The 25,742-nt window shown below is 42.7% G+C and overlaps 1 protein-coding gene across 1 annotated transcript in view; it reads right to left on the reverse strand.

Moving 5' to 3' along the window:
• MYPN (myopalladin) overlaps positions 1-25,742 on the reverse strand; it is a 1,604,598-nt gene that overhangs the window by 1,516,612 nt on the left and 62,244 nt on the right. The window lies entirely within an intron of this gene.

The raw sequence follows: 25,742 nt of genomic DNA on the forward strand, positions 1-25,742 counted from the left end.
TTGCCTCTCTTGGTTCCTCTGTAAGAACAGGTGACACCCTTTCCCCAGGGACAGCCACTCCACATGACCATGGCCTGGGAACAGGAATCAAAGGGCATTTCCATTCACAAAGGGGTAGGCCCCACACCAGGATGCTGCATTTCTAAAAGTCTTTGATTCTATTAAGAAGAGGAGGGGGCAGGGTTAGTGTAGCTAAAGAGAACTCTGTACAGTGGAGGAAGACTTCCACCATCTTGTTTCTCTCTGCCTCTTTCTCTCCTTCCTGTCTTCTCCACTTCCTCGAGAGTAAAGCACTTTGGGTGTGATGTCAGGAGGGCAAAGTCTACGTCTTCCAAGAGGAGGAATTGGAACCCTAAAGGAGGCTGGCTTTCAGTCAATCACTTGGGGGGTTTTACCTTTAAATGAAGGGGTCTCACACCACTTCTTTGAATCATCCCTGGAATCCAAACTCGGAACAAGATTTTGCTAGGCCCTGCTGAGAAAGCAGTCCTTTCTAAAGTCCTCCAGTTATAAAAATTCTGAAAAGCAAGCAACCAAGATCATTGTGCTTTCTACGTCAAACCATTGCTAGCTGTGATTGTAGCATGTCCAATGCCAAGGGAACCTCCATGACCCTTTGAAGAAGCATTTGGCGTTCATCGTTCTCCATTCCGCCATTTGCCATTCAGCTCTGTTCACCACAGACTGCACCAGCTGAAGCGCGTTGTTGCCTCTGTTCGAACCAAAGAAGTACTGCTGCCTTCCATTGCTTGAGTCATCACTCAAAGCACCAGCTTCTTCATCGCCACTCCTGTAAGTCATTCGACCTGACTCTGGTGTTCCCCGAACATCAACCTTTGAGCCTCTGCATCGAAGCGAATCACCTGAGCATCTTGGTACCCACTTGACCGCAGTTGAAAGTTGACCGCTCACCGAAACCGATGACTGCCGATCTGTACAGCTCGAATAGATGCTTGGAGGCTACAGCTACCTTCCAATTCAACTCGACTCAATGCGAAGTTGCCGGTAGACCATCATGACTGCTGCATCCTGGAACTGAAGAGAATCATTGAATGACACAGAGCAGCCTGGTTCAACACCGTCTAACTACCAAGACATTTGCAAAGGTATTATTGACTGGCATCTGCCCCCCTGGTCCATGGATCTTAGAGACTGCATAGGTTATTGTCATCCATTTTGCAACCTCAAGAAATATTTTTATTGAACGTTGTGGTCTTTTAATTGTATTTTCTCCCCCTGTCTCATTACCCAGAATGCTGCATCTTTTCGATCTTTGCATATTTTGTGTTCTTTTTACACAGGTGGGTTTATACAGTGTTTTCTAGTTAGTTATCATTGTACATGGTGTGTTTGATTAAAGTATATATTTTATAGAACCTTGATTGGACATTCCTTCCTTTTGGACCGTTGTACTTCACGGTTTGGGTGGCCACTGAACAACATTCACACCCCTACTGAGAGTATAGCCTTCCCTTGGCCCGTTACCACAAAAGGCGAAGGAGATGTATCTCTTAACCGTGCCTGTTTTACCTTTATGATTGTACTGACTCTTGGTTTGCAGAAGTGTGAGCCCTGAGTGGGCAATGTAGCCTCTACTCCTCCTTTTACTCCTGCAGGACAGAAGTGAATTTGTCACAGTCACACACTAATAGATTCCTAGGTGTGTTCAGATGTTGAAATGTTTTCGCTTTGAGGTGGATGTTAACCCCAATTGTGATTTCTGCCACCTGAACAAAGGAGTTCCAAACCAGTGAGAGACTAGTCAAAATATGCACACCTTCTTTCTAGAATATGTTCTGGAGTTGTGTGAAGGTTACATTATTCTGGGAAGAGGTTCTAAGTAGAGTTGATATGATTATGAGTCTCACTTCCCCAAGAATACCGATATAATGTGTGTTGGGAAACATTTCACTAGAGGTAGAGCAATGTGGTTATATTGAGCCCTTATTATAACGAAAAAGCAGATATTTAAAAGTTTGAAAAGCGCAGCAAAACCGACATGTGGAGATTTGGAATATGATATGACTATTTTATCTGCTAGAGATAAAGTTTTGTATCGGAAGAAGGATAACATTGAAGAGTATAACGCGATATGGTGTGGCTTTATTGAATTATATGTTTGCTTGTATTGTCTCATGCCGCTATTTTGTACATTGTTTTATTATTCATGATAAAGGCCAATGACTTCCACTCTTTCCCTGTTTTTTGTATTTGTTATTTACGGTTGTGACATAATATTAAAAATGAACTTGATGTTACTAAGTTGAAGTTTTGTATGTTTGATAAAAACATTTGCACAAGAATAAAAAAGAAAAAACAACATGCAAACCCGTATAGAGGTATTGTAAGCACCACAGATGCATCCAAATCTTACCAACCATTCTGACCTGGATTATGTCTTAACAGACTACCACCATAAAAATGATCTAATAGAGTCTGGCAATCTAACCTACCTCCCTCCACTAAATTCCACTTTTTAAACCCCTTCAATGAATACCTTTCTGCCTGAAATCGCAACCACTCACCTTCAATTAAAGGCCAAACCTACTTCTCGTATCCCTATGTGCCCAACGCCTTCTACAAAACCTCTTGCCTTGATTGTGACAAGTCAAAAGATTACAAATCATCCTAACCTCGCTTGTCACAATATAATACAGTGCGTCAACCAACACATCCTCCCCATAAATTCCCAACTTCAAAACACCATCCCCAACTCTCAATTACTATATTCATTCCTGCCTGCCACCCCAGCCACTCCCAACAACTGAAGTCCCTGTCTACTTCTCTTATACCTAAGAGGCCTACGCTTCTCTGAACTCTAACTGCGATGTGCTACGCTGTCTGCATTGAGAATGACATATGGTCCCCCCTGAACTCCCTGCAGACATTGAAAACGGCCACCTTAGCATATTTAATCCTTTCATTTTAACATGTTTCTGAACCCCACAATGCCCCTCCTTAAGACTTTCCCTGCCCCTTCAACTACTACATTTGGCACTTTGCCCCAAACTCCACAGTCAAAACCTACCAAGTGATATAGTCCTGCCAGGGAAAGCTTATTGCACATGATGGACAAGTGGACTCAATTCTGCGGGTACATCTGAATCAACTCACATGTGTTTCCCTCATGCAACAGCATATGTGATGAGGAATTCCAGCAAAACATTGACACTGCCTTGATTTATCTTATTCCACACTATCAGCAGAAGAAATGGCATTCATGTGACCTTAGTAGTCCACTATTGCTCTCTCACGGTCAGCAAATCATTCTTCAGCAATGTCGTGCTTAGTTTTTTTCCCAAATTAACCTTCCTCCACACCCCCCAAAGTGGATAACAATCGGCCTAGGCAAAGAGTTGCCTTCTATTAGCTTCACGAACATGGCCCAAGCTGACCCAATTTCACCCCCCACCAAATCTGATCAGCATCACTATTGCTGACCCTTAGCCCTGCATAACCTGGCCTCTTCTCTGCCTTGTTGAATACCTATTTCATCAGCAAATGAGTGCAGATCCAAATATTCTCAGCTCTCCATCCCACCCGCTGCATCAAAAATAGTAAGGGGGATAAAACATATGCAAGGTATCACGTCAATTGTGTGCAAATAGCCCTTGTATGCTTTAGACTTCTCCCACCACAAGCCTAAAAGGGCCTTCATACTTATCCCTGTCATCACACCCTCCGAAGCCACACAAACCTGAAAGAGTGCATGCCATACCCCTACTAGGGAAACTCCAATCTTCTAACAAAGTACTGCCTGACTTAAACATTTTAACCACACAACCCTCATAGTTGTGTAGAACTGTTTTCCCCTATGCCTCTCTGGATAGCTCTTGCTCTGCCTTTAAATGTCACACCCCTCCCAAAGGGCACCCCACATTATATGACTTGATGCTTGGCCTCGCGATTAATGCATTCATGATTAAACAGACAAGACGATATTGTATAAAGCTCATATCCTTGTTAAATGGTCAGCAAACCATAGATTGTGGTGCCCTAAACCATTCCCCCACCCTTGTAGGGTGTGTCATTCAAGAAAAGGGTGCAGAAGCTGCAAGGCATGTGTTGATGCACGTGGTCACTGAGGCCCCTACTCAAAGGCCGACCACAAGCACAGCATGGCAATAATACAAAGTGCTGCAATGCTGCCTGAACGACCCACTCAACCTCACATACATGAACCACGCTAAAAACAAAACTGCCCTCTGCCACAGGTCCATTCTCAAACTGCGTTTGCCCAGCTCTCTTCCCATGTGGCCCGACCCTCAAAGCGCTGGCCTGCTCCACATCCCCACATTGGCCTGAATGCGCAAACACTGCTCTTGCTGCCAATGGCATGTACCCACCTACATTGACCCCACCTAATACTCCATGGCACCTACTACTTAGCCATAATTCCAAGCCCTGCCTCTATAGTAGCTACCTCAACACACGCAGTTAGGAATGCCTGAGACTCCTTGACCTACTGCATGCCTTCCTCTAACAAAACCCAGGAAAATCAGTTGAGGGATCTAGAAGCTTCACAACCTTCAATCATCCAATGCTCCCAACCCACCAATCATAAAGGAGAAGATCTTGTATAAGTTAGAGGGCGACCCTGTACATGCGGGAGGAGAATGTAGACTATGGTTACGATTGATGAATAATAACTGATGATAATATTTTGGTATTACATACGTTGCTGGAGAAATCAGTAAATAACTTGAAATAAGTGCCTGTTAACACTATCTTTTCATGAGCAAACAAATAGGGACAGAGTAAACTGTGCTTTCCAGAGACACATTTTTCCCCATTAGCCTAGCACTCCTACAAAGCATCACTTATGCCTACTTTTAATCAGAGCACTGAGCAGTCTTTTTTGTGTGATATGAGCGAAAATCAAGTAAATAAGGTAACGGTTGTGCATCAAAGTGGCTATTTATTTATTTTCTGCCATGGTCTTACACTTTTATGTCGATGGCATTAGATTAACAGTTTTTCTGTTGGCCCTAAAGACAAACTTGTCTTTTACTTGGATAACGGAAAATAATGGTCATGGATTGAAGCTGTTGGATGTCATAACATCCAATAATATCCAAGATGGGAGCGAGTATCAGGTAGATTTAGCTATATGTCGCTGTATGGGCATGAATGATGAATAAGACTGCGATATTTTGTGTTGTCTGGACGGTTGAGCAGAGTAGTATGCACCCGTTCTGCTGTAAAGTCTTTTATATGGGGATTTGCTTTGCAGAAAGGCCAGATGAGGCGTTCTGAGGTTGTTGTCTTATCGGGAAAGACTGGATATTGGAGATCCACACATTAGGAGATATCAAGTGCACCATGCAGGTACTCCTCACATAATAATGTTGTATGTTTCATGCATTATATAAGCAGATGAAGTATACATAATAGTTTCTTCATCTGCATAATACATTAGTATCAGTGACATATAATTGAATGAGGATGTCTCTCTCTCTCTCTCTCTCTCTCTTTCTTTCTTCAGATTGAGTAAGCCCTCTAAAGGTTATTGAATTCGTCATATCACGCTCACACAAGTGTCCTGAATCACGTCACCTTCAAATCTCAGCACTTGATGAATGTCCAATACATTTATTCTGTTTAAAAAGACAGAAACATGTAGCACCAGCGAGGACACAAATAGGTGTACTTTGACATGCATGTATTCCTATTGTGTATATGGTTTGTTATATCAAGGATATTTAACGTCACATTGTTTGTTTTGAAGCATGTGATTGTTGATTAATCCTGTTGAAGTATTGATTCATGCACCATACAACCTATAAGGTTTTGTATTTTCATTTTTGGGTGACAAATGAATAAAAAGATTTATATATTTTAATATTAATTTTCACATTGTCTAGCAATTCTTTCAGGACTTAAAGGGATAGTCCAGTAAAAAATTGTATTTAAAAAATAGATAGGCAACATTAAAAAAAAAATACTAGCACTTTTTTTTTTAAACTTCCTATGTACAATTTTTAGCTATTCAAGCTCAAAATTCGCAAAAGCAAGCACATGGGCGCATCCATTTTGTGAAATGGATGCCCGCCTTTGCTGGCTTTTGCTTTTGCGGCACTAATGAAGGAAAAGCCAGCCAGCTGTAGTAAACAAAAGCTACCGCTGGGTGGCTTTTCCTTCATTGGTGCTGTACGCGGAGGACGGGGACCGGAGACCAGAGCAGGAAAGCTGCAGCTGAATCTCGGTAAGTGCTATTTATTTATTTTTTTAAATAAGCACTAGCTGCGTTTTTTTTTCCTAAGTTTTCCGGGCTGGAGGAGCCAGGAAAACTTAGAAATAAAACCACAGCTTTAAAAACGTTGTATTCATGTTTGCGGTCGCTTTTGGGGAGCACCGGAGACCCAAAGTGATAGCCACAGCAGGCAGAAACACAACGCGGTTGTGTTTGAAAACGCTGCGGTTTTTCTTTCCGAGTTTCTCAGGCTCCTCCGAACTTGGAAAGAAAAACCGCAGCATTTTCAAACACAATGTTGTATTTATGTTTGCGGTCGCTTCAAAAGCGACCGCAAATATAAATACAACATTTTTTAAAACCGCGGTTTTATTTCTAAGTTTTCCGGGCTCCTCCAGCCCGGAAAACTTAGAAAAAAAAACGCAGCTAGTGCTTATTTTTAAAAATAAATAAATAGCACTTACCGAAATTCAGCTGCAGCTTTCCTGCTCTGGTCTCCGGTCCCCGTCCTCCGCTTACAGCACCAATCCAATGAAGGAAAAGCCACCCAGCGGTAGCTTTTGTTTACTACAGCTGGCTGGCTTTTCCTTCATTAGTGCCGCAAAAGCAAAAGCCAGCACAGGCAGGCATCCATTTCACAAAATGGATGCGCCATGGGCTTGCTTTTGCGAATTTTGAGCTTGAATAGCTCAAAATTTTACATAGGAAGTTTAAAAAAAAAAGTGCTAGTATTTTTTTTTTAATGTTGCCCATCTATTTTTTAAATAACATTTTTTACTGGACTATCCCTTTAATGTGTTTCTGATACAGAGAGGTCACATGTATTTCCTGCCAATAGGTTTCTCCTTTCCTGTGTTATATATGTGAAATATGTTGTACCCAGACAGTAGGAAAGGAGTGTGTCATGCACAGAAACCCATTTTTTCTGGGTCCATACCAATTTATATTAACCAGTCTTTTCTGGCAAAAGTGGCTTATAGTTGTGCTGTTGTGGAAGGGCACTCATCATGGGCATTTCTCGCGGTGAGAAGTAAGCGTATGGAGCTCTTGGAGGATGTATATTGTTTATATGTGTGTCGATAAACGTAAAGAGGCTGGATGCACTCCTTGGCATGGTGTCACTACTCACAGCATCTACATACATGTTGTGCCAATTGCAGCTCTTTGTATGTTGGAAAACCCGATATCAATACTAAACTGTGTACTTATGTTTGATAAGTTGTGCACAATTCATCAGTGGAGCTACAATGTAGTGTGTTAATTGATTCTGCATTGTTACTTTCGGTGGAGCAGCATTATCCTATTCAAGCTCTATACACGTCTGGCATCCCCAACCATGGTAGCCTCAAGAAAATGCATTTCTGGGTACCGCTTCTTCTCGGAGTGAAAACGTTATAAGCAACAGGCTTCCTTTTTGAACATTTGTGAACATTGTAATACAAAAACCTTTTTTTACCAGGGAGAAAAATATAAAGTTCTCTAAAATGGCTCTAGAGGCCTGAGGTCAAATCAACAAAAAGCAATGGGGCACCATAAAACGAAATATGCTATTGATACATGCCTATATGGTGTTGGTGCCTTGGCATACAGCCCATAACCCATAAACATTTATAAGTAGTCTTAAAACACCTAATGCAAACCTTAGCAGTAGTGTTACCCTTCCAAGATTAATAGTTTTCTGCCTGAGAAACGTGACAACAATATTGAGCTTTTCTGTTTAAAAATATATATATTCATTGTGCAAAGAGATCCGGAACTGGTTGTGCTAAAACAAAAAGTACTTGCATGTTTTGGTAAACAGCAAGGCAAAGGACGCACAGTCAATAATGCACAAACTATGTCAATAATAGCACTGATTTGCTCATTTCTAATAATAATTACTTAATGGCTTTTTGCTAATTGTTATTCAGCTATGGCAAATATTGTATTGGGAACTGTGTGTGTGGTCTTCTGAAAACATATTCTGATACCGAAAGCAATAAACGTGTGTGTAGCCGGGAGACCAGGGGCAAGATTACAGAAACTTTGCACCGGTGCAAGTGCATAGTCGCACCACATCAACACTAAAGCAAACTTTTTCCTAGTGCAAAAAACAATGGGGCAGTATTAGAAAACGTTTACACTGTGACAAGTGCTATTTTTCATGTTATTAGCACTACGGCAAAAGTGCCCTAGTGCAAATAACATGCACTTTCAATGCATGTTTGCAGCAGGACAAAATTTACCCTAGTGCTAATACCATTCCATATTAGCACTAGGGAAACATTGCCCTGGTGCAAAAATGCATTGAAAGTGCATGTTGTTTGCACTGGGGCACTTTTGCACTAAAGGCATACTTTGACCTCGTGCTAGTACAGTCCAACTTTGCACTTGCAATTGTGCAAAGTTTCTGTAATCGGCCCCAGGTGCACTGATACAACAGGGCACTACGGGGACAGATTATGTGTAAGAGGGAAAAGGAAAAGGATAACATGGAATGTATAGCCTTGGAAATATCGCAAATGTATACTATTTCATCCGTTCCTGCTTTAAGAAGTAAAGAGTCAAGTCATCCCTGAAGAATAGGTCAGAAGATGTTTTCACAATAGGCTGTAAAGGGGAAGTTCACTCAAAAATGTTATTGTCTCAAAAGATGGGCCATATTCAAAAATATATATGTATAAAATATTTTTAAAGAAAGTTCCTATGTAAAATATTGAGCAAATGAGGCTCAAAGTCAAAAATTTGAAGAACTAAGAGGCATCCATTTTGTGAAATGAATGAGCCTAGTGTGCTTGTGTTAAGCTCTGCTCTCACAGCAATAATGAAGCAAAAGCCCCCTACTGGGAGTTTATGCTTATTACAGCCGGAGAGCAGAGAATGCAGTCAGGATCCTTCCTGCCGTCTGCCGCTGGTAAGTGCTTATTTGTGCCTCTTCATTGCCCCCTCAGCAGAATCGGTTCGACCACAGGCTTGTGTGTGGGAATGCTTAGGGTCACCCCCAGTAGCCAAACCTTTAGAGGGGGCCCCTCGATCTTGCCAGTCTTACATATAGCCCCAAATCGGGGATTCTCAGAGGTAACACTGGTGCAATTAGTCACCTTACCGGTAACCTCGAGACAAGTCGCGGTGCACTTAGTTCCAGATTTGGGAATCTCTGGGGTTACACTGGTGAAAACAGCCACAGAAGTACTGGGCTTAACCTTAGCCCCTAGATGAGGAACCTCAGATGAAGATCCGGTTCTAGTAGCCTCCTTACAGGCAACCTCGGAGGGAACTCCAAAGTCCAGGTTAGATGCCTTTTCGGGACACCTCAAGGAGAACGCTGGTACCAGAGTCACTTGGGCCCCTCCTGGAACCAGAAGACCCCGGGAAGGAGTCCCCTGGCTGGCATGCCCTGAAAAGGAAGAAACTTACTGGCTTCTTCCTTTTTGCTTCAATGAACTGCTGTAAATGTGGAGGTGGAATCCGCTCGAACACCTCCTCCCACCTGGCAAGTCAACGCTGGAGTGCCCAGATGGAGAGGGAGTTGGAGAAGCAAGAGTCCCACTGGTGTTCCGGGCCCAACCACCTCCATTTCCCCACAAGCTTGGACAGACCATTCTCTTGTGTCATTTGCACTCACCACTACTAGACCCCTCGCCACACTGAACCCCACTGCCCCTCCTACCCTAACCAGGAACAAAAAGAACATCAACGCTGACAGACTCATCCTGGCTATCCTCTCCACCCTCAACTCCCTCCCCGATAGCACAGATCCAGGAACCCTGGTTGACGAATAGAATAAAATCATGGCAACTTCGCTAGACATAATTGCCCCGCTTAAACTGAGATCAAGTAAGCCCAAAACCCATCTGAACAAATGGTTCACACCACACCTAAAAGATCTAAGACAAAAAAAAGACTTTGCGAGGTCGCCTGGCGGCTACACCCATCAGAAGCCAACAAAATCGAACGTACCAAGATCTCTACCCTATACAAAAAAGAAATGTGCATGGCCAAAAAAGAATCATTTAACAACCGTATCTCTCAAGCCAACTCCAATATGAAGGAGCTATTTACCATTCTTAAAGAGTTAGAAACCCTTATCGCCATGCCAGACACTTGTACTAAAGACAAAAGTTGGTGTTCTGATATCAAGCAGGCGCTTTCTAACAAAGTAGCCACCCTCCAAAACAAAATAGCCAAAAAAAAGCATCTTTGAACTCCTCCCGGAACTCAACGCCTCCTGACACTCTACCGACCAACAACCCACACTCTCACCCTAAGATTCCACTCACACCTAACACCCCACTCACTTGCTTCAATTTCTCAAAAACTTCAATCCTTGAGGTTGAAAAAGTTATACTCTCTCTTAAACTGTCCAATTGCCAAGGCGATCTCTGCCCAGCCCCGCTTATCAAGAATGCAGCGAGGGATCTAGCTCCCTATGTCTCCAAGCTCATCAATGCCTCATTTGCAACTGGCATCATCCCTACAAACCTCAAAGAATCATGGGTGCTCCCCCTACTAAAAAAGCAAACACTTGACCCATCGATACCTACTAATTACCGGCCCATCACGACCGTACCCGTTCTCTTAAAAATTCTAGATAAGGTCTCATACATACAAATCCAGAAATATCTGGAACTACACCACCTCCTTGGAGCACGGCAATCTGGTTTCCGTCCACAACACGGAACAGAGACCGCCCTTATCGACCTGAAGACCCAAGTCAACGAAATAATGGACAAAGGTAAATCAGCCCTCCTTCTCCTTCTCCTTCTCCTTCTCGACCTCTCGGCTGCATTTGACATTATGGACCACAAGGTCTTATGTAGTCATCTTGACTCAGCTGCTCACTTCTCCAAGGAAGCCATAGTCTGGATCAAGTCATTTCTAAGTGAGAGGACTATGCGGGTATTCTCTCCGTCTGCAGCTGCAGACCCCATCCCCATCACCTGTGGTGTACCCCAGGGGTCTTGTGTCTCTCCCACGCTATACAATATATTCACTTAGCCCCTTTTTGATGATCTGGACAATCTCGGTATCACCTACACTAACTATGAGGATGATACTCAGATTCTATTCCCACTTTCAGGGGATTACGTTAAGGATTTGGCCTTGGTGAATAGAGTGTATCGTCACCCAGGCATGAATGGCTACTCATGGTCTATGCCTGAATGATGACAAAACAGAGATCATCATCCTGGGTACCCCCCTCTAACCTCAATAAATTAGGATCTAAATACACCTTGTTCATAATTGATGGCAACCTCATCAAAGTGGCCAACGAGGTGAAACCACTGGGATTCTACCCTGACTCAACCCTCTATTTCACTAAACAAGCTAACACCTTGGCTTCTACTACCTCATACACCTGTAAACTTATCAGAACCGGTAAACCTGCTCCTATCTAACAATAGCAGTATTATCTTGGCTAGAGCCCTTATCCTGTCCAGGCTCGATTACTGTAACGCCCTGTATATTGGATCCAACAAAGCAGTCATCAGGAAAATCCAAACTCTACAAAACAATGCCCTTAGAGCGGCCCTCAGAATAGCTAGGAGAGATCATATCTCTGAAATCAGGCGTCAAAATAACTGGCTTTCTACAAATGACAAAATCAGGCTAAAAATCGCAGGTCTTACGCATAAATCCTTGAATAACACTGCCACCAGCTACCTAGCAGAAAGATTCCAAAGAAGGACCTCCACCAGACCCTCCAGACTAGTCAATATCAACACCCTCCATGTCACCAGATTCAAACTATCTAAGGTGGGAGGTGGCAGCTTTCCTGTCAAAGCATCCCTGCTTTGGAACTCCCGGCAACCTTCAATCCGAGAAGACCAATCATACCAGAGCTTCAGATCCAACTGCACCAATTGGCTGAAGTCCACTGACCATCTTCGCCCACATTAGACCACCATGTTCAAATACAGTTGACCCCACGATTGGTACCTCTTGTAGCCCCCAACGTTATTACCTCTTCCTCTACTTAGACTCACCCTCCTGTGTCTACTACAGGTATACATCTGTGCCTACCATAGGTGTAGACATGTATGCATCTGAGATGTTTAATTTATATTTTCTATTTATGACACCAAAATGCCTATCTCACACTTGTATCTGTATTGTATAATTTTGCTGTTGTGTAACTAAGTAGTGAATTTCCTTGTAACTGTCTGTGCCCTGATACCTTCGAGTCTGGAGCGGAATACAAATAAATAAACAAACAAACAAACAAACAAACAAACAAACAAACAAACAAACTCCAGACAGAGAGAGTGGGGATCCGCCCTCGCGAAATGACATTCGCACAAAGCACAGGACACATATCCCAGATGCTCCAGTATAGACAGAAGAAATAAGACCATGGAACCGGAGCAGGAATATGAAGAACAAGGGAAGAAAAAGAAAAATTCCCTAAACTGCAAGTGCGTCCGACCCTGACCAAGCAGAGAAAAGGACTGAAGGGCAATGCGCGGACAGACCTCAGAAGGTGTGGTTGTGGTTATGCTTTAAAAGTGCTCTGGTCCTGTCCCGATGGACGGAATGTCCCACAAATATGGAGGAAAGGGGACGGGACGTAAATGTCAAACAAAAGAAATCATTCTTTAAAGTGCATATCATTAAAAATAGCACTTTCTATTCAATTAAAGTACAAGAATATTGCTGATACCTCTGCAACCATAAATACAAAAGCCGACCTTCATAATACTTAGATACCATCAAAACAATCCATTCATAAAGCAGGGGACATCTTTTGCTTCTGAGATGCTTATCAGACATATATCTCAATAAACAGATATCTAATTCTTTTGCACAGTATAATTCATGTAACTCACTGTTGTGGCCATGCACTAGACAAATATGTATACTGTGGGGATGGTTGGTAAAAGGCGAATAGACCTGCATACGGTAAGCACTCAGCCTATATTTCGGGCATAAAGCATTCTGAGCATAGGCCTAAAGTATGTTATCTCAAAGCATAAAAAGGACCGAAGAATAAGAAATGGTTCAGGCCCTCTTGTTACTCTACAGTAGGACAATGTTCATTGTACTTGGAAGTCCATGATGAGTTCATTGCGACCAGAGGTAGTATGCCTAACTGCAATTTCATGTGCGAAGTCTTTCAAAAGAAATTCTCAATTATATTAAAATACTCTTCGAAGCTGACAGAGCTGTTATATCAAATATTGTTTGCTTTGTTGCAGGGCTCCACCTTGTGCTCAGTGACCATTCGTCATAAACTGCCCTCTTAGTGAAATCAGTTATCAGTGAGGAGTATTCACATCTAAAAATGAACACTAGTTTCCTCACCATTTACTTGATGCCTCATATCCAATTAAGGAGAGGGAGTCTTGGGTAATTTAGGACCTCCCCAAGAACCTTGTGGTACTGTATTAATTTGGTCATACTCCAAAATGTGATCCAGTACATGAAGTGGCTTGGGTATGGTTGTCCAATAAATGCTAGTGTATCCCAGCTGTATGGGGGTGTTGGGTGTACTTTGCAACACGCTTAATAGATAATTGAAAATCATGTTTCCCGTGGAAGCCAATTGTGAATTATTTGAATTCCCCCCTCATTTTGCCCCATAAATTGCTGCCCCTATCGCCAGGACCCAGTAAACCTCTGATGCCAGGCTGTGTTGCATGTCTGCCAAAATATTTATCAAGAACAATGTTTGCTCATCCATGACTAACTAATACATGGTTACTCTTCTCGAGTTGAGGGCCCCGAGATCCATCCTGGCTTATTCAAACTCTTAGATAATCAAGGCACCCAATTGCCAATTGTCTTGCTGATTAAACAGTGGCAACATTTCTTTGAGATAGTGCTAGAACCAGAACATCAGGTGCCATAATCTAACTACCAATTTTCCACCTTAGGCTTCCAAATAACACTCTTGTTGTCTCCTTAGCAACTGTTCCTTTAGTTACTTCTGTCATCACGTCATCTTCCATTTTCTCCCTCATAGTTAATAAAATATAAAAGATCCTCCCTGAGGTCTTCATTTTCCACTTTCAATCTTCTTGTGTGCATATATCAGGTATCATAAGACCTCTGTGGATTTTATGGCTGTTAACAAGCAATACAAAATGATGACTGCCTTCTCTGCTGAGGCTCTGCAAGGAATTCAAAGTGGGCCAGGTCATCTTTTGATGAACACCTTTTTTTCAATAAACATATTTTGAAAAAAGGGGCGATGGGAAATATAATCCCATTGCATAAATTGGGCTGAGTGCACTTGCCAGTAATATATTTAAGGATTAAATTGTCACTGCAACGTGGAAAAGTTTGCTAATCACACTAATATTGTTACCAAATATATTTTAATAATAGTTTTATTTTCATTAATTAAAATGTTCACAGCTGTTACTGGGTGAGATAGTTTGGACAACATACTGTTTTGTATCATTGGTTGGGGACGATTATGTTTTTGCCTCCTGTTTTGCCATTTAATTATGCAATAGAAAAGAAATTGATCACAAATTGTCACTAATTAGCTGTGTAGAAGGGGGGGGGGGAACTGCAATGCAGTAAAGACTTGCCTCGCAGAAGCTCCTGCCAGATCCTACATAATAGATCTGGTGAAAAGGCAATAAAGAAGTAGCTATGCAGACTAAAATCGAGTATAACACTAAGGAGCAGCATCAGAGCACAACAACGGAACTCCTGACGCCTGGGAATTGCAGAAAAGAGAGCTGCAATAACTACGCAGGACCCCTGTGTCAACCAAGATGGCGACCGGCGAAACACAAAATCGCTGACGAGCCCTTGGGCAAGGTACGAGCGCAACTGAAGACAAGCGTGGAGAGCAGAGAAGGAGAGCAGGACCGAGGAGCCCGCTCAACAAGCAGCAGAGGTCTGCAGGAGGCCACGGCCATAAGTGGACTCACATGACCCTGCGTACCCGTGCAACCAATAAGGAGGGTGTTGCGGGTGCGGTCAGAAGAAGCAAAGACCCCACCCCCTGCAGAGGCGGACGGGAGCGTCAGCGCACTGAAGCCGCCGGGTTACTGGTAAGGAGAGTTGGGAAAGGAGCAGCAAAGAATCGAGTGGGTGCTGAACCACCCTAAACTACAGGGCAGCCACACAAAGGAGCCCCCTGCTATTGCCCGACCCCAGCACACAACATCCTAGCAAGCCACGTATCAATCCAACAGTGGGAAGCTAAAGGCACAAGTGAAGCGGGAGAAGCAAGGGTAGGAGAGCAGTGAGAAATTGAGGGGCTAACAACGCAAGACAATAGGCTAACTTAACATAGGCACCCAAACAGCGCAGTGGATACAAGAGCAACAGCAGACAACCAAATTCACGCAGACATGCAGACTCACTGCAAGGTTGAAGTCCAGGAGTGAAACGCTCCACATACCCCAGCACAAGGTGGCAGTTGTCCACAAGGCGCAGGAGAACAACAAATCGCTTTTTCCGGGAGAACAAGTATAGAGCAGGCCAAGCAAGTTACAGAAACAAGCGAGCTGAAAAAGTAGGAGTGATACGGAAGCAGACGGTGTCTTAAGGTGCCAAAGCAAAAGGGAAGCAGACCTTCATGGATGCATTCAACAAAGGCCAAGACAGCCCATCATGAGGAACAGTGCCAGAGCACACAGGAAATGCGGACGACACACTGGACAAAGTAGACCAGGAGATATTAGCCACTATAGCAGCACTGAAGTCGGCTCTGGAAGCAAACATAGATTCAGTAATGGTGGATGTAGGATTGTTGAGACAAGATGTTTGCGGACTAGTGGAACGCACCGGACAGCTGGAAATTCAGGTCGCAGACAACACAAGGGAAAGGCACCAAGCAACAGTGGAAGTGAATATACTGAAGCAAAAAGTAAAATTGCTAGAAGACAGAGCTGAGGACGCAGAGAGGCACGCTAGGAGGAATAACATTAGGATCCTCTGACTGCCTAAGGGAATGGAAAGAACTGACCCCACAAACTATGTTGAAAATGTGTTACTACAAGAACTGGTACCAGGGAACCTCACAAGACGTTTCACGGTAGAACGTGCGCACCTCCCAGACCCATCATAGCCAAAATACAAAATTATAAAGACAGGGAGAAGATCTTGGCATTCTCGAGGACAGGAGGAATGATACAACGGGCCTCGGCTAAATTGGCAATATACCCAGACTAAACCCTCAAAGGGCAAAAACGTAGAGCACAATTTATTGCAATAAAGGAAAGACTGAGGAAGGTAGAACTAAAATATATGCTGATATACCCGACCAGACTGAAGATAATACATAATAGACGGGCATTGTTTTTTGACACTCCTGAGCAAGCACGAGACTGTTCAGACAGCGCGAAAGTGGCAGCATCAAGTAGAGACTGAAGAAAGACTATCAGTAATAACATGTCCTGTGACAAGATCGCTAGAAGTAATGGAGAGGACTGAGTACTAAACGCAAGTGACTGCTGCAAGGACCTGACCTTAGTAGTCACTTGCTGGCAGACTGGTGGAAAAGCCAAAAATAGAACATAATAGCTGCTGTTTTAGAAGATTGGCTACCAGGCAGGAGAATACGAAGCAAGGACACAGTCTACTAGGGAAGGATGTCACAGGACAGTTTGGCACCCCAACCTTCCCAAACATTTCTGTTAGAGCACGCTATAAGTACCCACCAGTTGGGCACCAAGCACCAGGTCGGAGGACTAGGAGGGAGGGAGCGGTAGCAGGTTTGTCTGAGCATGCGCTTCATAGCTGGATGATTCAAGTTGGGGTTGAAACTGTTGAGTTGTGGAGAGGGATAGGAATTACCATAGGGAACAATGGAGAAACCAGAAAACATATTTCTACGCATAATCATGTATGGTGACTTACCCTCAAAGAACCAAGCTATATAAGAGAGTGTACAACTAAGAACAAACATACACAAATACAATGGAGGGTAGCATTAAAGTAATGACCTGGAACATTAGAGGCCTCAACAGCTATGTTAAAAGACACAGAACTATTATGTATTTGCGAAGGAATAAAATAGGAGTAGCATTACTACAAGAAACGCAACTCAACAAAATCAGACAAGACAAATTAGCGCAGAAATGGGGTGGAGTGGTAGCGGGATCCACATACTCAATTTATGCTAGGGGTGTACTCATATGGATAGCCCACACAGTCCCGCTGATGGTAATACACACTAAATCTGATGACGAAGGAAGGATGGTACTGATTCATGGCACCCTAGAAAACAGAGAAGTATGCATTGTGAATACCTATACACCTAACCACGACGCTACGATTTCTTTCCATTCCCTATATGCGAGATTAAGTCTGTACAGAAATGGCGTACTGCTATGGGGTGGAGACTTTAATTGCACACTAGACTCGAAAATTGACAGGTCAGATGACAAGCTCAGAAGGCCGGCACCACCTGTAAAAATGTTAAATACCCTACTGCAATCTTTTAGCCTGGTAGACATTTAGAGGAAGATCCACCCAAAACGGAGAGATTACTCCCACCACTCCGCCCCACAGAAGGTCCATACAAGGATAGATTACTTATTCACAGCACAGACGAGGAACACATGATTGAATTAGTAGAGGCAGAATACAGAGCAAGGGTATTGTCAGATCATGCCTCACTAGAACTAAAGTGTGTAATAATGGCTCCCAGACCGCTTATGCCAACCTGGAGACTACAAAGCGACACCCTATTCGACATGGCATTCAAAGAACATGTGGGGAAACACATGGAGGAATTCTTAAAGGTTAAAGTAGGCAGCGTTGCATCGATAGGAACAGTATGGGAGGAATTCAAAGTAGTGAGCGAAGGGAGATGGTATTCCAAGCCGGAGGTGTACGCAAAACTATCACGTCAGAACTAAACAGAAAGGAAAAAGAATTAGTCAAGGCAGAGAGAAGGAATAATGTAGGAGATGTGAATTGGGAGGAGGCAATCAGATTAAGACAAGAATGCCTAACACAATGGGAAAGATTAGGCAAATTTAGCAATGCAAAACAATTGGACAAAACAGATACACAAGGGGATAAAACTGGTAGACTACTGGTGTGGCTGTACAAGAATGAGAGGAAGAAAACGTCAATACACTCTGTCCAAAATAAATAAGGGACTGTACACAACACACAAAACAATACATTCTACGAATATTACAGCAAGCTGTACACGGTTATCAGGGGGATGCAAAATGGGGAACTACAAGAAGCATTAGATCTTATTGTCCCACCACAATTAGAAACAGAGGAGGTATGGAGGCTCGAAAAACCTATCATGCTGGAGGAAATTCAGTCTATAACTAGAACACTGCCCTCGGGTAGGGCACCAGGCATGGACAGGCTGCCCGGGGAATTCTACAAGGCATATGCAGATACACTAGCACCAGTCTTGCCCAAAGTATACATGGAAGCGGTCGAAGGGGGTGTGTTCCTGGAAAGCATGAGAGAAGTAGTGATAATTCCCCTTCCCATGCCAAATAAAAATGTAATAGATTGTGGCTCCTACAGGCCCTTGTCCCTATTGAACCAGATAATAAGATTATAACAGCAATACCAGAAAGTATGCTTAGAAGAGTAATAGCAGATGTGATATGATATGATATGGCATTTATAATGCGCTGATACAGAAGTGTTTCAAGGAGTGATACGCCCTGATCAAATGGGATACATGCCAGGAAGAAATATCCCTTGGAACTTGAGCAGATTGCATCACGTTATCAGCAGTACAAAAGATTGGGACAAATGTTGTGACCTAGTCTCGCTAGATGCAACGAAAGCGCTTGACTCAGTCCAGAGGGACTGGCTCTACGGGACTATGAAGAAATTAGGATTGGGGCAAAGTCTATGCAGTGGATAAAATTGATTTATACTAAACCCATGGCCAGAGTCAAAATGGGGTGATTATTTTCTGATAGATGGGAACGGAGCAAAGGAAGCAGACAAGGCTGCCTACTATCCCCGATGCTGTACAAAATGGCAATGGAACCAATAGCAGCATTCCTGAGGCGTGAATACGAGGATGCAGGGATTAAGATAGATGGAGTGAGGCACATAGTATCTATGTACGCAGATGACACACTATATATATACGGGACCCAGTGAAGAACCTGCAGCACATATTGGTTGTGTTGGATAACTTTAGCGAGCTGTCTGGAATCTCGATCAATAGGAGCAAATCCTGTGTATTCCCACTAGCTAAGTATGCTTCTGAGAACAAGGCAGAGCTTTCGGCACTAGCATCACCATGGGAAAAAGATACCTTTAGGTATTTGGGGCTCGATATATACCCCACCCCTGGACAAGAGCATGCACACAACACTGTAAAGGCATTAGAAAGACTAGGGAAGTCAATGAAATTCTGGGAGAAGTTGCCATTGTCGGTAATGAGAACGGCGGCAATGCTCAAGGTGGTAGCACTACCCAGAATCCTGCACTGCCTTGGGAATATTCCTCTACAATATACCCTATACATTATTTGCCAAATTAGAAAAAGAGTGCAGAAGGTTCCTATGGCAAGGTGACAGACACAGAATAGCGTTAAGTGCCCTACAGAGACCCTAGGATAAAGAAGGCCTGGGAAATCCAGAACGTTGAACTATATTACTTAGCGAGCCAGATACAACACATCGTGGGTTGGCTCGCTGATGACCCCACAATTGATACAGCACTCCTACAACCGGCGATACGACACATACACTTAAACAAGATATTATGGGCATCCCCGGAAGCATCGCAGGGATACCCATACTTAGCAGAATTGGGCATAGAGATATGATGTAGAACCTGTAAAAAACCTAAGCTAAGAAACCCAATATCGCCACAAATACCCTTGGCGGCGGTGATGTCAGATGACAGAGGCGTGAAGGCTAATGTGAGGCTACACTGGGAGTCTTGCGGGATCATAACGATAGGAGACTTGCAGGGCGAAAACTCCCTATTAAGCTTTCAAAATCTGCAGGAAATAACAGGTATACATGTAGGACAATATCTACTACACCAATCTATTTTGAATACAGCTAAGGGGAGGTGGACAGAAATAGGAGGCGACAAGATAGAATGCGAGGAAGTAGGAACGATAATACGTATTTCAGAAGGTGGACATACCATATTATGATTGTACGATGTGTGTTTATAGAAAACCACACTAAAGTGGAACTGAGAGCTAGAGCGAAATGGGCAGAACTAGATAAGACTTTCATGGACAAAGAGCGGCAAAAGGAGCTTTATTACCATTAGAGCGTCTCCAGAAATGCTAGATTGCAGCTTCTACAAATGTGTGTAACACAAAGAGCCTACCTAAAACCAAGAACAATAGCTGGATTCAAGAGGGCTGGTCGGCAAGTCTGCCCGAAATGTAATGAAGAGAATGCTGGTATGCTACATATGTTTTGGGGATGTATGGCTATAAGAACGTTTTGGACGAGGTAGCACAGAAACTGTCCGAAGGACAAATAGAACTCGATGTCCAATCACCGGAGGCATGTATACTTGGGCTATTCCCGAGGAGAAAAAAGGGAAAGCGCTGGAGAAATTAAAAGATCTAGCATACGCCATAGCTAAATGCTGCATAGCAACGGAGTGGATGTCTGTGAAGGGCCCGCCTGCAGAGCAGTGGGGGAGGGACTTGCAAAAATGGTCAACAGCAGAGGCGGGGGTGTGGAAGCAGGCGTGTAGCATGCAAAACCATTGCATGGGAGAGGACATGCTACGTTGGACAGAATTTACACTAACCTGGTTCAAAACAAGCACTAGAACAGACGAAGTAGAATCACATGGAGAAATGGTTGTTAAAATGAGGTGAATAAGTCAAAGCACCAATGTGGGGGGAGATACCAAGGTCTGGTTAGTTTGAGAAGGGTGGGGGGGGGAGGGAAGTTCATGTTTAGCAGTAGGGGGTACATGGCCTATAAAGGGATAACAAAATGTGATCCATTATCTTGTGGCATAATCTATGTACCTATGAGTTGTTGTTATAAAGGAATAAAATAAAATATATATAAAAGAATTAAACTGTCTAGATCTCATTATTCTAAATTGTATATCGCATGGTATTCAAAAACGCAAATATTTCCTGTAAATAAAGTAAAATAAAAGCACCACAACAATAACACAAAAGCCATCTGTTGGTCTAGCCTATGAGAGTCAAAGTTGGTCTTGCATGGTCCAGTCTACACCATTACAGGCACCAAGTATCGGCATGGTGGTCCACAAATTGGTCCACTTACAGTGCTCCAATATCCATGTTGGGGGCTCCAAAAAGTTTAAAAGTCTCACATATACCAGACTGAAAATACAGGGTACAAGCCTGGGAACATTACTATCCAAGTCTCTCAGTCATTATATGTACAATGTATCTATTAATTGGTCAGTCTAGTGGGTTGTGTCTATACGCCAAGCTGGTCATGCCCCAGTCATCCGCTAATCACTCCTGGAGAGGCCACGTTCACTGCAAAGCACAAAGTTGGCCATGGCACATTTTCTATCACTAATGGTTCACTCTCTTTAGCTCAGTCCGTCTCAAAGCCAGAAAAGGCTACCAAATAGTGAAACAATCTATGATTTAGCCACAAGCCAAATAGGTCAGTAAAACAATGGTGAATAATAAAAGGTACTAGGCACATGCCAAACAGATTCCAGGCCAATGGAAACAAGTAAAGTATCATCTGAACAAAATAGTTTAAGCAAATATTAAACTGTGCAAAAGCCAGCCCAGGTGCACACGGACAGGCTAGTCAATCACAATCCTCATAGAATTATCAGACAGAGGTGCCGGGCCTCACTGAGGAGGGTGGAGACTGCTATAGATGATTAAAGGATTTAGGAACCCCTTAGAAGTCCACAAAAACTACATAGGAAGGTGAGACATTATCACACCCACTGTGAGATTCATGGTTCTTTTTTATTTTCATTTCCTTTTGACAGACATGTGTTTAAATAAAACGACTCTAAACAGTTCTTTTCAGTCTTTGGTACATCCAGCATTGGCCACCTGACAAGGCTATTTAATATTGATCATGTACCCCACCCCTCATTAAGGGAGTGCAGGTGCTGAGCTGACTCTGCCCTTTTCTCAGAGCTCACCACTCTAGTAAAAGTGAGGCATCCAGTTCTAAATACCTATCTGTTCAACACCTATACTGATCTGTTACCTTCTCTACTCAATCAATTCTCACCTAAATTTGCAATATATGCAGTGAACACTTAAATTGCCTTTAACCTGACCAGTAATCCTTCCACCCACAGAACAATTACAAATTGTTTTATAAACTGTTACAGAGCTAGTGACAGAAAATAATATTTACCTAGAAGCCAGTATAATGAACATTTTCCTTTATGGCGCTCCCTCGTATTCGGCCCTTCCTTTCAAGTGGCCTGATTCTTTGGCCCGTCAAAGAATATAAAAAGCCTAAGCATTTGTGGAGATGTCCCTCCCCTCTCAGATCGATGATGTTTCTGTTGAGGCTCACATTCAATCCCACATGCTTTGTAAAATCAATCCCTACCATGGAATTATTCAGATGATTCAACTGACAGAGCTCTGCTCCTGTCACAATTGAACTAACGTGATATTGAACATATGTAGGCCTGGACAAATAGCCATTCCAGCAGGAAAGACTCATAAAAAACTGTGCTTCAACATTACATTGGGTCGCAACGTATGTGACCCTACCTATCCTCACCTAAAATCCCTCTGGTGGCTTCTTGTATAATTGAGAATTATTCTCAAACTTCTTTGTCAGACCCATCGGATGATCCACAGCAAAGGGCACACACCCTTAAACGTTCTCCTCAAACCTTACCACCCTAGAAGGAGCTTAAAATCAGCAGGAGAGAACCTCCTGGCAAAGTACAAGAGACAGCATCATGGTGGCAGAAAATGTGCACTACGTCCTGTATAAAACAAGCTTTGGCAAAGCCAATAGTTTTGGCTTGTGTATAAGTATTAGGCATTTGCTCTTAGATGCCCATGTTTTTGCACCATTCTGCACCTTCTACCACCAATGGCCACTTAGTACCACTACGGCAGTGTCTGGCAAGAGCCTTGCCCATGCCTACACAGAAGACCAAACTATTGGCATTGCCACTGCTTGCTTAGCATATCTGACACAGGTGGAATGACTGTAATATAGCAAGGTGATCAGTTTGTAAATTCCCGTGTTGATGTCTAGGTCGCTAAGTGTCAACCAGCAACTGGAGGGGTTGACAGAGTCAAATGAACCTCTCAAATCAATAAATGCAGCAAACAAGTTAATTTCTTGTGACATAAATATCTTGAAAATACTGAGGTTCCCCAGCCTTGTTTAGAGCCTGACTGAGCAGAAGAAAGTAACATTTTTCCTTCAATATCTGTCTAAATGAAGATCAGAACAGCTTACCAAATATCTGCCCTAATAAATCAAGGTGGGATTCCATTATGTAATTACCCAGAAAGTGCTGTTAAATTTGATGTGTTTATTTTATTTATGGGCATTTGTATAGCACCTGTACACAAGTGTTTCCAGGTGCCACAAGACAGACAAGAAGCAGGTGTGGGGGGCATGGGATATCATAAGAAAACAAGAACAAGAACAAAGAGACAGTTATATTGGCCTTGTGACAATCCTACCGTGCAAGTGCTAGGGGGTTAGGTGGGCAGAGGGAGAAGTGCAAGAGGGCGGGGGGGGCTCACTGGGGTAGGCGAACTACTATTAAGCCAAGGTGGCTAGTGCTAGGGGCAAAGAGGAGTGGGGGTAAAAGCATAGTTCGAATTGATTAATTATCCTATTGACAAAAGGCTCTTATAGATCAATGGGTATCTCATCAGGACCAGAGTTTTCAAGTGGTTTCAAAGAATAAATAACTTCTAATACATCCAGATATGTAAACTATATGTTCAATGTTTCATCCAGTACAGTGCAGTGTAAATCATGAGTAATATTGATTTTCAAAGCTGCTCCTGAGATGCAATAGAGCTGCAAGTACTTCAAAAGCCCTGCAGATCCTTGTTATTAAAGCATGAAAACCTACGTTCCTTTCTATTGAAAAATTATATATATATATGTGACTTTTGCATTGGCAATTTCAGTTGTCATGATTATTCTTTTTCTTGGGACTTTAGCTAGAACACTTTAAATCAATAAACAATCCTCATCTTGCCTTGTGTTGCTTTTGATAGATTTTTCTGTATGGCACACTGGAGTAAGCGTATTAACAAAACATCATAGGTGGATAAGGGGTCCTCAAGACCCTTTCACCCATTTAATATATGTTCCCCTAGTTAGTGTACCTGGAGAGGCTCAATGACCATTAACTTAATCCAGTCTGAAACAGTGTCTCTCTACATACTCTAGGCTAGTTGCTGCATCATCTAAATCAACTTAAAGTGGCTCGTGATCACCCTACACTCTGGCATACATGATTAGATCTTTAGCAATGGACTAGTTTAGTTTATATCAGTTCACAAATGTCCAATCATACTGTTCACTCCAATCTGCAATGAATGCCTATGCAACTACTTGTCTTCCTCCAGTCAAGCAAATCATGAAAACAGACCCTACAACTTTGAGGGGCATGAGAGGGTCACAAAGGACTAGAGTTCTTACCTTAGTATGATGTCAAATAACATGGTAAGGGGCAACATGTGCATGAAACATTATAGTGCCAAATGTGCACACAACCAAAATATAAATGTGAAACATGATATAGTGTCTCCAACTGGCAGCAATTAATGAGGTGGCAGGAGACTCGGACATTGTAGTTAGTCAGCAATTCATTTATACTAACTCATTTATATGAAACCAAGCGCCTTTTGGTAAAAAACCTTCGAACTTGTAACCTAGTAATACAACCTGGCACTGAATACTAGAAATCAAAGTTAATTTTAGGTACATCAACTATTTATATATGATCACAAATACAATGTTATTATCCCCCACAATTCTTTGAGTTATCTGTTGCAAAAGCAATATGAGTGAAGCATAAAAAACAGTATGCAGCTGTATGTTAGGGGCCTCCTCCCATATCTAAAGGCGACGGTTACTGTAGAGATTATGAAAAAAAGCTGAGACATAGTTGTGTGGGACTCCTCACTAACAAGAACCTTTGTTCTTAGCCTTGTTTGCCCATTTTCTTGCAGAATTAGCCCCCCCCCATGTAAAAATGGCTTCCTACAATATGTCAGAGCACATTAGTCAGCACATTAGCCACCCTAAACACTCCCACATCTCCTGATGTCACAGGGTGCTGATTTGCTCTCTAAAAGGAACACTGCCAGAGATGGCCAATACACTGACCTTAGAGAGTGAAGTCATTGTACGGAACTGGGAAAAAGAGATTAACCTTCTGTATGCCAGGATGCAGGCCTATAGGTAAAACACATGACAGATAGACAAACACGAATGCTGCTCCAATAAAACTGTTTTTTATTTTTTAAATGGCAGAGACCTTACTTCACAGGACAGTTCTTCAGGAAGGTACCCTCCCTATTAGAAGTCTTTTAAAAATGTTTGGTTGCTGAATACCACTCACCTTTATTTAATTTTGAAATTCTAGTGCAACATTAAAATAACCTAATATACATCTGATCAAATGTTCCTTTGTATCATTATTTTGTATTTTATTGTTAACAAGATTGCTC

The sequence above is a fragment of the Ambystoma mexicanum genome, chromosome 8 (genome assembly GCF_040938575.1).
Source record: "Ambystoma mexicanum isolate Mex_15411 chromosome 8, UKY_AmexF1_1, whole genome shotgun sequence".
Lineage (NCBI taxonomy): Eukaryota > Metazoa > Chordata > Amphibia > Caudata > Ambystomatidae > Ambystoma > Ambystoma mexicanum.